At 34.6% G+C, this 12,392-nt stretch overlaps 1 non-coding gene and 1 pseudogene across 1 annotated transcript; both read left to right on the top strand.

Annotated features, from left to right (window-relative positions):
* The first annotated feature begins 3,952 nt into the window (after nucleotides 1–3,952).
* LOC125840864 (putative F-box/LRR-repeat protein At5g02930) lies at nucleotides 3,953–12,187 on the top strand (annotated as a pseudogene).
* Nucleotides 8,866–8,990, top strand: LOC125840918 (U6atac minor spliceosomal RNA). Its single transcript, XR_007443768.1, has one exon. It is a non-coding gene; the product is annotated as a U6atac minor spliceosomal RNA (small nuclear RNA).
* Nucleotides 12,188–12,392: the final 205 nt, after the last annotated feature.

Below are 12,392 nucleotides of genomic sequence, written 5' to 3'. Positions count from 1 at the left end.
TACATGAGACTCCCTACAACAGATGCATAAGGGACCGCCTTCATTCTCTCTATCTCATCAGTTGTTTTGGGCAACTGATCTTTTGATAAAGTAATTCCATGTCTAAAAGGAAGAAATCCCTTTTTTGAATTTTGCATGTTAAACCTTGCAAGAATAGTATCAATGTAAAGCGCTTGAGACAAGCCTAATATCCTTTGTTTACGATCTCGCATAAGCTTGATCCCAAGGATATGAGCCGCTTCTCCCAAGTCTTTCATATCAAAACGCGATGACAGCCATTCCGTAACTGAATTCAATATGCTCACATTATTTCCTATGAGCAAAATGTCATCAACATACAGAATTAAAATTGCTACTCTGTTTCCTTCCCATTATTTATAGATACATGATTCATTTTCAAATTGATCAAAACCAAAAGTCTTAATCGACTTGTCAAAACAAATATTCCATGCTCTAGATGCTTGCTTTAGTCCATAAATGGATCTCTTAAGTTTACACAACATGTGTTCATTGCCACTTTCTATGAAACCTTCTGGTTGTGCCATATAGATGCATTCATCAAGACTTCCATTTAGAAAAGCCATCTTGACATCCATTTGCCAAATCTCATAATTGTAATGAGCAGCAATGGACAAGAGAATCCTAATGGATTTAAGCATAGCTACCGGTGAAAAAGTTTCCTCATAATCAATTCCTTCTTTTTGAGTAAACCCTTTCGCAACAAGCCTAGCCTTAAAAGTTTTCACCCTTCCATCCACACCTCTCTTTTTCTTGAAGATCCACTTACAACCAATAGGTTTGACATCAGCAGGGTGTTCTACAAGATCCCAGACTTGATTAGAGTACATAGACTCCATTTCTGATTTCATAGCAACAATCCACATTTCAGCATCTTTATCATGTATTGCTTCGGCGTAATTCAATGGTTCTGTATTAAGCTCTTCAGGGATTCTATCATATGACTCTCCCAAGAGCGTAAACCTTTCAGGCTTTCTAATAACTCTCTCACTACGACGAATAGCCACTACAGGATGTGCTACTTCTTGAACTAAATCCTGAATATCCTGAACATCTTCCTCCACAGCCTCAGGCTGCTGGACATTGCTCCCACTACTTTGAGGTAGTGAAATATCTTGAGTTTGCTCTAGGGCAACCTCCTGCGCAGCCTCAGGTGCAATTTCTTGCCTCTGGACATTTCTCCCACTACGTGGTCGTAAAGGAATGTCAACAACTGTGTATGGAATTTGTTCTGTCGATTCATTACTTGTTATTCTTTTGGACAGTTCCTATAACACAAGTTTACTTTTAGGAACATGGCTTATTAATTAGTCCTGTTCTTGAAACTTGGCATTTGTCGATACAATTACCTTTTGATCCTTAGGACAGTAAAATAAACCTCCTTTAGTGCCTTTTGGATACCCAATAAAAATGCATACTTCTGTTCTAGATTCTAACTTATCTGTTTTTCCTTTAAGCACATGAGCTGGACAACCCCAAACTCGAATATGCCGTAGGCTAGGCTTTCGCCCATTCCACAATTCGGATGGGGTTAAAGGTACAGATTTTGAAGGAACCAAATTCAGAATATAATTCGCAGTTTCTAAGGCATATCACCAAAAGCTAAAAGGTAAATCAGAATAACTTAACATTGATCTAACCATTTCCAAAAGAGTTCTATTTCTACGTTCTGCCACACCATTTTGTTGAGGTGTTTCTGGGGCAGAATATTGAGAAGTAATTCCTGATTCTGATAAGTACTTAATGAATTCTGCAGAAAGGTATTCACCACCACGATCAGATCGTAATGTTTGGATATGTTTATCATGCCACTTTTCCGTTTCAATCTTAAATTCTTTGAATTTTTCAAAGCATTTAGATTTTCGTCACAACAAATAAATGTATCCATATTTGGAGTAATCATCTGTGAAAGTCACAAAATACTCAAAACCACCTCTTGCTTGTATATTCATTGGGCCGCACAAATCAGAATGAATTAATTCTAACTTATTATCGGCTCTATTTCCTTTAGAAGGGAAAGGTCTCTTTGTCATTTTACCTTCTAAACAAGATTCACAAGTTGGTAGTGCCTCCACTTTCAATGAACTCAAAGGTCCATCTGTAACCAACTGTGAAATCCTATTTAAATTAATATGACATAAACGTAAGTGCCATAAATAAGTTGGACTCAATTGAGAAATATGTTTTCTTTTGTTCGAAACAACAATGTTATTTAGTGCAGTTTGTTGAAGCATGTTATGGAAAATTTTAAACACAAATAAATCATGTATTTTGGGAGCACTAAGGATAAAAAAGTTATTACACTTAATAACAGCAGAGTTATTCGCAAAGTGAACATCATAACCATCATCCAGTACTTTAGAAACAGACAATAAATTCCTTCTTATAGAAGGAACATATAAAACATTATTCAAAACTAAAAGTCTAGAACTACTAAATGAAAACGAAATTATTCCAACAACTAAGGCTGGTGTTGGCTGCCCATTCGCTTGAAAAACACTAACTTCATCCTTATTTAGCCGCCGCGTTTCCTGAAACCCCTGCAAAGAAGTGCAGATATGATCAGTGGCTCCCGAATCTACAGCCCATAATTGGGTAGAAACAGCCGCTAAACAGGTTTCAACGACATTTAAAAAAGAGTTACCTTTGTTTTTCATCTTTGCCTGAAAGTCAGGGCATTGCTTTTTATAGTGTCCAGGCTGCTTACAATGAAAGCACTTGCCTTTCGGCTTAGCCACACCATCCTTAGCACCTCCGGGTATCACAGCCTTGCGGGGCTTTTTCTTTTTCTTCTGAAATTTTGCTGGTTTTGAAGAGGACGACCCAGCCTGGTGAACTAGGAATGCCGCAGGAGCTTGCTGCTTAATTATAGTCTCTGCTGCTTGCAGCTCATTCAACAATTTCGCTAAAGACATGTCCATCTTATTCATATTATAGTTCAAGCGAAATTGTTGAAAACTGTCCGGCAAAGTCTGAAGGATCATCTCAACTTGAGATTCCTTATCAATCTCAGCACCAAGTATCTCCAGCTCATTCAAGTAATTCATCAACTTCAGCACATGTTCTCTGACAGAAGATCCTTCAGCCATTTTTGTGGTCAAAAGGGCTTTCATGGCAGTCTGCTTTGCAGCACGATTCTGCTCACCAAACATCTCCTTAAGAGATGCAAGCATATCGTAAGCAGATGTCATAGACTGATGCTGATGCTGCAAGACATTCGCCATTGAGGCAAGAATGTAGCATCTTGCCATCTCATTAGCCTTAACCCATTTGTCATAGGCTTGGACTTCCTCATCAGTAGGATCTGCTGATTTGATAGGACATTCCTCAACCAATACAAATTTATAACCCTCAGAAGTTAGGACAATGTCTAAATTTCGTTTCCAATCAACATAGTTTGGACCCTCAAGTTTATTTTGATTCAAGATTGAGGACAGGGGATTGAAGTGAGACATAGTTAATCTGAGAGAGATAAAATAGATCATTAAGTATACATGATATATTATAAAAAAACACAACAAGACTCACAGAATCATGCCTATAAACAGTTAGATTCGATTGGGAAACTTAACTATTCAAGCAAATATATGAGCATGTGTTAATATAGTACCAATTAAACAAAACAAGTCCAACTCAGTTAGAGAGTATTATGTTAAGTATAATAAGGAATATATGGATATGGATTATGTCTCTTGTTCATTGATTCAACATGTAACTTAGTTGGAAAGTTTTAAACAAGTCATCAAAGCAAAAGACGTACCAAAACAGTAGCAAAATATATGAGTTTATCCGATGGGGAAGAGGACCTAAGTCAACATATAAACTCATATATTTACTGTAAAATACATTTATAAGTGTTAGGGATGAACCCTTACGCCACTGGATTACTAAAAACAATTTTTAATTTATTTTTTAATGTTTCGTAAACATAAAAATGGCCAAAAACCCATCAAAACGACTCCGAATGGCCAAAAAAGGCCCTTGGTCACAGCACAACAGTGAGTATTGCTCACTGGGTCGTTTCCAATCAACCAACCAAATTTGAGACCAATCGGAGTTTGTCAGAAAAAAAATTTTTGCCAGGCATGGCATGCTGTCCGTTTTGTTTTAAAATTTTTGTAGAACTTTAAATATTTAGAATCCAGGAAATATTTAAAAACCTTACTCAAACTATTAATTCAATGAACATGAAACATGAATTCGTTTTACAAGATCTGTTGATGAACAATTATCAACAATACATGAAACATTCTGTTTTTAAACTGGAATTATAAACAGTGATTTATTCCAATCTTATCATTGAACAGAACATCAAATCATAAATTCATAAGCAGAAAATAACGTATTTAGGATACAACGAATTCATTTATGAAACAGTAACGCATCATGTCTATATCATGAATTATCTTATTACATTATTTAGTATATGTAAGAAGACTCGTGATACCAATTGTTAGAATATGCACAACGGAAGCTATATTCAGGATCACAAATCTTACATATAGACTAAACAATATAACATAAACGAATTTAGAAGAGCACTAACCTGTTGAAACTTCTACAAAAGTCGTCCAGATGCCAAGGATCCAGAGCTACGATCTTCTCCTATTTCCTGATTGACTGTTACTACCAAGTTACTTGTGTGGGCAAGTATTACTTGTTTTTCAAAAGATGATCTCTTTCATGCCACATTCAGCCTATTTATCTAGTTTTCCAACTCAAGAATGAATAGGAAAAACGTCCAAATAAATTTCAGGCTTAATTAGCAATCAAGAGGATCATGAGAATAAATTGAGATAAAAACGTTTTCATCCATTAAAGGCCAAACGTTTTTGTAATAAGAACAAAACCGTTTTCATCCATTAAAGGCCAAACGTTTTTGTAATAAGAACAAAAACGTTTTCATCCATTTAAAGCCAAACGTTTTTGTCACTAACTCAATCTTTAATTCTCAAATAATTCATCCTTTAAAGAAGATCAACAATAAAATTAATTTGTCCTTCTTTTCAAACTTGGTCAATTAATCAGGCATAGTAGGGACCGTAGATATATTTAATAGAGGCTTCCAACTACGATAATAATTCTCAAATGAACGAATTAACCATATCGCAATAAATTACATAGTATTCCACTAAAATTCTGTAATTGCACTCCTCGATTTAATTTCGAAATCTACTACTACATCTTATTAACCCCCCGTGTTAGAATTACCGACACCAATCAATTAAATCAAAATTATCTGAAAATTTAATTCATTGACTAAATTAATCCTTTATTATATTTACTTAACTTATTTCACGTGACGGATCTAAAATCCACCTGCAGGGTTTTCACGTGAAAACTTATAAGTAACCATAAAGGGGTGTCTTCATCTCGGGTCCGAGACACGGTTCTATCAACTAATTATTATTTCACTAATGTAATTTGTCATTATCTAATCTATTAGGAATTTATTGACTCATCAAAAAGTCTCACCTTTTAATAGATTAAAACAATAAAATAAATTACATAGATCATAATAATTATATCAAGATTGAGAGTATAAGTACATGTAGTGGACTAGAGAATTTATTTATAAATATTCAGAACATAAACAAATGTCTCTAATTGGTCCGTTCAATACATACAAAATGTACTAGCACAAGAAGTTGAATTTAACCATTCTCATAATTAAGATCAAATTATATTTAATCTTGTGCTACGATCATCAAGATGTTCGTCCTACTTCATCTTTGATCGTGAACATAAATTTATAACTTATATGCACCAACAATTTTAATCTTCCGTGTATGAGTTAAAATACTCCATACACAAAATTGTCTACTATATAAGCAATGGACACACATATATACATAATGATCTATTTAAACAAAAATTTATTATATTAAATAAATAACATAAAAAATCTTTACAAGGGATTAAATAAAAAAATACTATAACACAATTACATGGTTAATAGTATATCCCAACAATTACATGGGATAATCTTAGTAGCATCGACTACTAAATTTTCATTTTATTTTTGGTGAGATCATTCAATTCCTCATCTTAATTGTAATGTCCTCCTTCATTTTCCCCTTTCCCTGCCCCTATTCTTAAGAACAAAAATTTAATAATAAATATCATATATTACCACATTAAAAAAATAATGAACAAAAAAAGAAACATAAATTGTGTATAGCAATTATAGTTGCAAGTAAATTTATTCTCAATATTGATGTCTGATAATTTCCATCCCTTCTTAGCCCTATGTTGTTTCTTAAAAAAAGAGAAGCGTAGCATGACTTGTTGGGCTTTAAAAGGTGTAAATGAAAAATGAACAGTTGAAACTTTTATGGATAGTTGTGATTTTTTTTTGAAGAATTGCGACTTTTCTGGTGACTTTTTTGAAAGGTTGTGACTATTTCAAAGGATTGTGACTTTTCCAAGGGGTTGTGACCTTTCCGATAAGGCATAATAAGCACACGTTTACGCTATTCTTTGTTTTCTATAAATTTATGGATTTCCTGTTATTATTCAACAACATATTTTCAGAAACTCTTCTTATTCTTCACAAACAAATTCTAGTGTATTTTTTTTTATGCTTGAGTGGTTCGCTAACATTGTGATTTCAGGTAGCAATAGGAATAATGTTTGAACAACATAAGCAACCAAGACCAATTCTCTGGCAACTCTGAAAGTCAGCTTATTAAAAACTCAGCTCAGAAAAAATTTAAGAATGAGACAGCATGTGAAGAAATTGATAGGATTAGTAAGCTACCTCATGCTCTTATTGTCAAAATTCTTTCTTTATTTCCCATAACAGATGCGTTCAAAACAACTATTCTCTCTAAATATTGGCAATAATTATGGACTTGTATCAACAACAGTGTTTATGATAACGAGGAGTATGGTCATTCAAATAGCTTGACTGTGCACAAATTCATTTCCTTAACGAATAATGTACTACCTCTCCTTAGTTTCTCTACCATTAAAAAGTTCAATCTAAACTTTGTGTTCAGATATGATAATGGTGTGTCTTATTTTCCGGTAATTGACAAGTGGCTTGAGTTTACTGTGAATAAGAAAGTGTAGGATATACGCTTGAACATACGGTATATTGTTCATCCCATGTAGCATGACCAACCCTATAGCTTACCTGAAGCTCTCTGTAGGAGTTCATCCATTCTAAAACTCAACTGTGGGAATTCCAAAATATTAGAAGCCTGTGTACTAAATTGGACATCTCTGAAGAGTTTAACGCTGGAAGATTTGTTTCTTCGAGATGAACACAATAAACAAATAATGTCTAATTGTCATCAATTGGAGTCTTTGAAGCTACGTGAATTATGTGGTTTTAATCGTTTGCACATGACTTCTCCAAAATGTAAGCGTCTGGAATTGATCCATCACGGTCATCCTTACGGGGATTGGTATTCATTCGAAGGTGATACATGTTGCTTTGAAATTGTTACTCCATATGTTAAACATCTAACAATTTCTGAGGTTTTTAATGATACGAGAATTAAGTTGAGGGACTTTTCATCTTTAAATCATGCCAATCTTGATCTTGACTTTGATGAATTTGATGAAATGGATGAAAACATAGTGAAAGATATTTTGGTAAGCGCTCGTTGTGCTAATGAGCTAATACTCTCATCCTGGTTTATCAAGGTTAGTTATCAGTCCCAAATGTCTCCAGTCTTTTTATGTTGATTGTGATTAGATCTCCTATTTTATATGCTAAATCATTCTTCTGTTTAGGTGATTTCCATTTTGATGTTGGAAGAGGAAGACGTCTCCTTACCATTGCTGGAATGTAGATGGTTGACAATAAGTTCTTGTATTTCAAAACTTTTGTTCCCCCTACTAGACAACCTCTTAAAGGCAACTCCTAAGTTGGAAAATTTGATGATATTTCCTGATAGGACGGTATGTTTTGATTTGGTTCTTTGGTTGTAGTGGATCTAGGATTATGGTTTAAATATGTTTGGATTTTGTATATATTTTCAATATAGGTTCTCGTAACATGGTTATATAATTTTTTCTCGTTTTGTAGGCTATCTGCATAGGTTGAGGTTTGGGGTTCCATAGCTAATGTGTTTTTTGGTGTTCTCAAAGTAAATGGTCTTTCAAATAGCTGGTTCAAGTTTGTATTCTTATGTTGTTTTTCACTAACTTGTTTGCTCGTACCTGCAGCTGTATTTAAACAAACATTATGGGTTTTAAGGTGTTTCCCAACGTCACCTTTTAATTCTTTTCTTACTTCAGGATATCTTATGTCAAATGTATATTGATCCCCTAAAGCCTCAATGACTAACGTGATTTGTCCTTCTTTGGTATGTATAGTATCACCCATTTTATGAAGACGAAGAGATTGATTTGTTGGAAGACAAGAAGTACCTCTCCATTGAAGAAAATATATTCAAAGTTTCCTTACAGAATTTGAAGAATGTCAAGGTTATGCCATTATGTAGTCAGATATATACCTCTGATGAAGTATTTGTCACCTTTTCCAACAAGTGCAATTTTTTCCTTAGGACCAGTTAGTCATAATGTTTTCTATTCCAAGTATGTTTGAAACTCTATAAAGTAATTTCTTTAGTCACTTTTTAATGCGGAAATATCATTTGATGAAGTTACCAGTTACATTCAGGAGGATACCTTTCTAATCTTTTTTTTTTAATTTCTTATAAACATGCATGAATATTTCTAGATGATGTACAAGTCATAAATTTAAGATTGTATCCAAATGAAGCGGCTAAAAACATAAATATGTATCTTCCATTAATTAAAGTAAAAACTTAATTATGTGCCAGATATCAATTAGCACAAAAAAATAGTTGCTCATTCCTTTACCGAAGGTTTGTGTTCGTAAAAAGAAGAGTTGGTTGACATCTCCCCCTACAAGGATGGAAACAACCTTCAGGTTTTACTTGTTACCACACATTTGTTTAAGGCATTCCAACTTGGTGGGACTAGCAAAGAATGTTAAGCAATGGATGGTACTACTTTTGTATACAACAACTCTAATCTGAAAAGATTCTTGAATAGAACACTACAAAAACGCCTGATTTGTGGAGGTTTAATTTCGAGCTTACAATCAACATCCACTAATTGTATCGAATTGAGGGGATTTATGTACCCTTCGTTTATTTTATTAAATTTGCAGCGGTTAAGCAACCCTTAGAAATAAAAAAATAGCTACAAAAATTAAACAAATGGATATTTTAAAGAGGTGGTGCTTGTCTTCTAAGAAAAAGAAAAGAAAAGAAAAGTAAACACTATTTCTCCTTAATGACAGTGAACACTCCCATTTCACTCTAATTTCTTTCTTACACCGCCTTTCATACCTATAAAAATCTCTAAGGCTTTGCTTCTTCCGTGTCCTTCAATGACGATTCCTCTTACCGCACTGATGATGACGTTGCCGCGTTGATGCTCTTCGTTAAGCAGTGGGTGGAAGATTTATTCTTTGATCACTTGAATAAGAAGGGCATCACTTTCTTCCTCCGCTGCCATTGATTAAACTAGTATCAATCCTAAATCAAAGAGGCGGAGGGTTAAGAAAGAAGAAAGAACAAACAAGTACTTTCCACCAGTGGCGGAGCCAGGATTTTCAAAAAGTGTTAATGATTGACCTTAAGAAGCTTTTGGAACACCGTAACTAAAGCACTAAACCACCTTGGCCTTGTGTTAGGAGGTGTCAACATTTATATATATACTAAATCAAAATTTAACTTATATATCGTGTAATTTTGTGGCAAGGGGTGTTCTCTGTAGTAGTTCATCGATTATAAAACTCAACTGCAATAACTACAAAATATTAGAAGATTGTGTACTAAATTGGACATCTCTGAAGAGTTTAACGTTGGAAAGTTTGTTTCTCCACGATGAACACATTAAACAAATAATGTCAATTTTTCCTTAATTGGAATCTTTGAAGCTATGTGAATTTTGTGGTTTTAATGGTTTGCACATGACTTCTCCAAAATGTACGCAACTGCAATTGATCAATCACGATCATCCTCAAGGAAATTGGTATTTATTCGAAGGCGATACATGTTGCTATGAAATTGTTGCTCCATATGTTGAACATTTAACGATTTTTGGGGATTTTAGTCATACGAAAACTAAGCTGGGGGACTTTTCATCTTTGAACCATGCAAATCTTGATCTCTACTGTGATGAATTTGATGAAATGGATGAAAACATATTAAAAGATCTTTTGGTAAGCGTTCGTTGTGCGAATGAGCTAATACTCTCATCCTGGTTGATCGAAGGCAGTTATCAGTCACAAATGTCTCCAGTCTTTTTATGTTGATTGTGAATAAAGCTCCTATTTTATCTTTTGCCTCATTGTTCTGTTTAGGTGATTACAATTTTGATGTTGGAAGAGGAATGCGTCTTCTTACCGTTGTTGTAATGTAGATGGTTGACAATAGGTTCTTGTATTTCAAAATTTTCCTTGTCATTTCTAGACAATCTCTTAAGGTCGATTCGTAATTAGCAAAATTTGATGATATTTCCTGTTTTGCCGGTATGTTTTTAATCCATGATATCTTTATGTCAAATGTATATTGATCCCCTACAGCCTTAACGACTTCAATTTCATTACTATAGTTGTTAAGCTTACCACCTAACATGATTTGTCCTTGTTCGGTTATTTGTAATACCATCCTTTTTTTATATGTATAAGTTCATACTTAGTGATTAATTCCTAATTGTTCATTGGTGCTAAGGCCCAATTATAAGTGTGGAAGCGTGTTAATCAACAAGTTGTTATGACCCATGATATGGGAGCATTGGCTAAGAGTCATGATACCAAAGTTATAATTTCAGGACTTAGTCCAACTATATATAGCTTATGATATTGATTGAAAAAATGACATATCTGATGGGGATGATGATGAGGATATATTGGAGATGCTTTGATAAGCTGACCAAAGAAGATGACCTCTCACCTAGGTAACTAAGTAGTGGAAGCAACAAAATAAAAAAGAAAACACATGGGAAGGCAGCATAGTTTGGATGATAAGGTGAATGAGAAATTTATTACAAGGCACCTAACAAAACAAAATGTTTTAGATTAATTTTTATTTTTATTTTTAGTGTAAGTGATATAATTCAGATTTCAAATCTATATTTTGACCAACATAAAATAATCCTCCCATTTTCTAGGTATTCGTTGAATTATTCCCGGAATGTGGGAAAATCCATATTTTTTTGTAGGTAAAGGAGATGAAAGGTCTTCTCACATTAATGAAGTAACATACCCCTCCATGTAATTAATGATCAACGCATGTGGCGATTAGTGAGTAGACCAATTTTTACCACCGGCTACCGAGGGAATGATTTAAATTAACTTTTTGAAACCCATATGTACTTTGCATCTTCGCCATTCATTACACTTCTTAGGAAATTGACATTTAAGGCATGGGCAGATCTGTTTCTTTATACATCGTTAGGGATTTATAAAATTGAGGTGGTAGAGTTCTATACAAAGTGACTGTATCTGTTAATGAGGTTGAGTTGATTTTTGATCTTGTAAGACTGGTGAAATATTTCATGTTCCTACTGTTGAGTTAGCTGAGTATGTGTAGAGAAAGGATGAGGACTGCTTGTTTACTTCAAAGTTTACCTAGGGGCGTGTGATAGTTAGACCTATAAAGGTAGTAAAGGGGGAAATGGAACCCTTTCTTAAGTTATTCTATGATGTAGTGCATAAGGGAGTGCTTCCTAGGGGTGAACGAAGACATGAGTCATCTTTTAGGGACATGGGGCTGGCTAATGCACTGGAATAGGAAGAACCAACTGTATGACTATACCTTGATGATTAAGCAAATCACAAAAAAGGATATGATTAATCGGTCGACCCTCACTGAATGCTTTTGCCTGCCTGATGACAATCCTACTTCCGAACTTGCTCTCCGTGCTAATGGCCATGTTTCACAGTTTCTTGTTGATTCAATGCTGCAAGGAGTCAAATGTGGTGCTTCAAACTGAAATTGGGTATCTATGGGCTGCTCTGGTTGAGCCTCAAGGGGAAGTCGCCAAACTGAATGACCAGTTCCTCCATCAGCAGCAGGAAAGCAATGCTCATGTGGATACACTGTTGCAACTTCTCACTCCCTCACTGCCCCCATCTGTTCCTCACCCTAGCACTGCCCTTAAATCCTTCTACCTTTAGCTCTTTTTGCTGCTTTTAGAGACAATAACTATATTTGTTGTGTTTTGTGTGCTCAAATCACTCTGTTGGTGCCTACTTTGGGCTTAATCGGTGTGCTACCTGATTGATTGTACATATGTATCATATATTCTTGCTCTGTATGTCTAATTGTTTGGATGACTAATATCATTGGATTGCAAGTTTCAGGTGTGCTGGGGATTGTGTG

Source organism: Solanum verrucosum, unplaced genomic scaffold (assembly GCF_900185275.1).
Source record: "Solanum verrucosum unplaced genomic scaffold, falcon-dt-bn FXZP01000194.1, whole genome shotgun sequence".
Classification (NCBI taxonomy): domain Eukaryota; kingdom Viridiplantae; phylum Streptophyta; class Magnoliopsida; order Solanales; family Solanaceae; genus Solanum; species Solanum verrucosum.
This window is presented reverse-complemented; position numbering and strand designations above follow the sequence as displayed.